Source organism: Procambarus clarkii, chromosome 5, assembly GCF_040958095.1.
Source record: "Procambarus clarkii isolate CNS0578487 chromosome 5, FALCON_Pclarkii_2.0, whole genome shotgun sequence".
Classification (NCBI taxonomy): domain Eukaryota; kingdom Metazoa; phylum Arthropoda; class Malacostraca; order Decapoda; family Cambaridae; genus Procambarus; species Procambarus clarkii.
The window spans coordinates 1450965-1453993 of NC_091154.1; the positions used below are offsets into that span (position 1 = coordinate 1450965).

General features: G+C 51.3%; 3 non-coding genes across 3 annotated transcripts; 1 reads left to right on the forward strand and 2 right to left on the reverse strand.

The window, feature by feature from the left end:
- TRNAK-UUU (transfer RNA lysine (anticodon UUU)) lies at positions 1-73 on the reverse strand. Its single transcript has one exon. It is a non-coding gene; the product is annotated as a tRNA-Lys (tRNA).
- A 218-nt stretch (positions 74-291) lies between these two features.
- TRNAS-AGA (transfer RNA serine (anticodon AGA)) lies at positions 292-373 on the reverse strand. Its single transcript has one exon. It is a non-coding gene; the product is annotated as a tRNA-Ser (tRNA).
- Positions 374-2536: 2163 nt separating this feature from the next.
- Positions 2537-2609, forward strand: TRNAK-UUU (transfer RNA lysine (anticodon UUU)). Its single transcript has one exon. It is a non-coding gene; the product is annotated as a tRNA-Lys (tRNA).
- Positions 2610-3029: the final 420 nt, after the last annotated feature.

Here is a 3029-nt window from a genome sequence, read left to right on the forward strand (position 1 = left end):
CGCCCGAACAGGGACTCGAACCCTGGACCCTTAGGTTAAAAGCCTAATGCTCTACCGACTGAGCTATCCGGGCTGGGAGCATAATTAGGCGATGATTCGGAAAACTGTCCTTTACTATTCATGACCTAATTGACCTTCCTGGAGTAAATAACTAAAGTCAACAGGTTTCTTAAGGTCATAGCGCCGCCATGACCAAGACTTTCCCGCCAGTATTACGTCGCTGTGTCACTGACGGTGATCAGGATGGGATGTCAAAGACTAAATTAAATTGTACTACAAAACAACCTCGTCCGCAGTGAGTAGGATTCGAACCTACGCGGGAAGATCCCATCTGATTTCTAGTCAGACGCCTTAACCACTCGGCCATCACTGCTTGGATCTATTAGTCTATTTGTGGTTTTCAATTTCTTTTAACAGTTTCACATAAAAACTAATTTGTTTTGAAGGGAGATAAGAAGTTTTCTGTCTCTGTCTCTCTCTGTCTCTGTCTCTCTGTCTCTGTCTCTGACGTGTCTCTGTCTCTCTCTGTCTCTGTCTCTCTGTCTCTGTCTCTCTCTGTCTCTGTCTCTCTCTGTCTCTGTCTCTCTGTCTCTGTCTCTGACGTGTCTCTGTCTCTCTCTGTCTCTGTCTCTCTGTCTCTGTCTCTGACGTGTCTCTGTCTCTCTCTGTCTCTGTCTCTGACGTGTCTCTGTCTCTCTCTGTCTCTGTCTCTGACGTGTCTCTGTCTCTCTCTGTCTCTGTCTCTCTGTCTCTCTGTCTCTCTCTGTCTCTGTCTCTCTGTCTCTCTGTCTCTCTCTGTCTCTGTCTCTCTGTCTCTCTGTCTCTCTCTGTCTCTGTCTCTCTGTCTCTCTGTCTCTCTCTGTCTCTGTCTCTCTGTCTCTCTGTCTCTCTCTCTCTCTCTCTCTCTCTCTCTCTCTCTCTCTCTCTCTCTCTCTCTCTCTCTCTCTCTCTCTCTCTCTCTCTCTCTCTCTCTCTCTCTCTCTCTCTCTCTCTCTCTCTCTCTCTCTCTCTCTCTCTCTCTCTCTCTCTCTCTCTCTCTCTCTCTCTCTCTCTCTCTCTCTCTCTCTCTCTCTCTCTCTCTCTCTCTCTCTCTCTCTCTCTCTCTCTCTCTCTCTCTCTCTCTCTCTCTCTCTCTCTCTCTCTCTCTCTCTCTCTCTCTCTCTCTCTCTCTCTCTCTCTCTCTCTCTCTCTCTCTCTCTCTCTCTCTCTCTCTCTCTCTCTCTCTCTCTCTCTCTCTCTCTCTCTCTCTCTCTCTCTCTCTCTCTCTCTCTCTCTCTCTCTCTCTCTCTCTCTCTCTCTCTCTCTCTCTCTCTCTCTCTCTCTCCTCTCTCTCTCTCTCTCTCTCTCTCTCTCTCTCTCTCTCTCTCTCTCTCTCTCTCTCTCTCTCTCTCTCTCTCTCTCTCTCTCTCTCTCTCTCTCTCTCTCTCTCTCTCTCTCTCTCTCTCTCTCTCTCTCTCTCTCTCTCTCTCTCTCTCTCTCTCTCTCTCTCTCTCTCTCTCTCTCTCTCTCTCTCTCTCTCTCTCTCTCTCTCTCTCTCTCTCTCTCTCTCTCTCTCTCTCTCTCTCTCTCTCTCTCTCTCTCTCTCTCTCTCTCTCTCTCTCTCTCTCTCTCTCTCTCTCTCTCTCTCTCTCTCTCTCTCTCTCTCTCTCTCTCTCTCTCTCTCTCTCTCTCTCTCTCTCTCTCTCTCTCTCTCTCTCTCTCTCTCTCTCTCTCTCTCTCTCTCTCTCTCTCTCTCTCTCTCTCTCTCTCTCTCTCTCTCTCTCTCTCTCTCTCTCTCTCTCTCTCTCTCTCTCTCTCTCTCTCTCTCTCTCTCTCTCTCTCTCTCTCTCTCTCTCTCTCTCTCTCTCTCTCTCTCTCTCTCTCTCTCTCTCTCTCTCTCTCTCTCTCTCTCTCTCTCTCTCTCTCTCTCTCTCTCTCTCTCTCTCTCTCTCTCTCTCTCTCTCTCTCTCTCTCTCTCTCTCTCTCTCTCTCTCTCTCTCTCTCTCTCTCTCTCTCTCTCTCTCTCTCTCTCTCTCTCTCTCTCTCTCTCTCTCTCTCTCTCTCTCTCTCTCTCTCTCTCTCTCTCTCTCTCTCTCTCTCTCTCTCTCTCTCTCTCTCTCTCTCTCTCTCTCTCTCTCTCTCTCTCTCTCTCTCTCTCTCTCTCTCTCTCTCTCTCTTTCCCCCCTTTATGAGAAACAAATCCCTGGACTTGGGAAGATTTCATTGCGGGGGACACTATAGATGCCGATATTTCTTAAGAGGCCGGCACTAGGGCCGACTCCGACGGGCTGAGCTTATGAGGACGCGCTGTGTTGGAGGATGAGTTGTGTTGACGAGGACAGGCTGTCAAGAAACATTTTTGGCCATAGTTTTATCCCAAGACTTTATTCGGGCAGTCAGTCAGCCAGCCAGTCGGCCAAGCAGCCAGGTAGCCAGCCAGCCAGCCAGCCAGCCAGACAGCCAGCCAGCCAGCCAGCCAGCCAGCCAGTCAGCCAGGCCAGTCTGGCTGACTGGCTGGCTGGTCTTCTTAATTAGGGTCAAAAACCTGTTCCTCCAAGCCCGGATAGCTCAGTCGGTAGAGCATTAGGCTTTTAACCTAAGGGTCCAGGGTTCGAGTCCCTGTTCGGGCGGACTCTTTACTTAATTCCAAGTTCAGAATTTTGATTGGATTGCGGGGCTGAGACAGGAACTGTCGCCGTCCCAGACAGGAGACAGGGACTGTCGCCGTCCCAGACAGGAGACAGGGACTGTCGCCGTCCCAGACAGGAGACAGGAACTGTCTCCGTCCCAGACAGGAGACAGAGACTGTCCCCGTCCCAGACAGGAGACAGGGACTGTCGCCGTCCCAGACAGGAGACAGGGACTGTCGCCGTCCCAGACAGGAGACAGGGACTGTCGCCGTCCCAGACAGGAGACAGGAACTGTCGCCGTCCCAGACAGGAGACAGGAACTGTCCCCGTCCCAGACAGGAGACAGGAACTATGTCCCCGTCCCAGACAGGAGACAGGGACTGTCCCCGTCCCAGACAGGAGACAGGAACTATGTCCCCG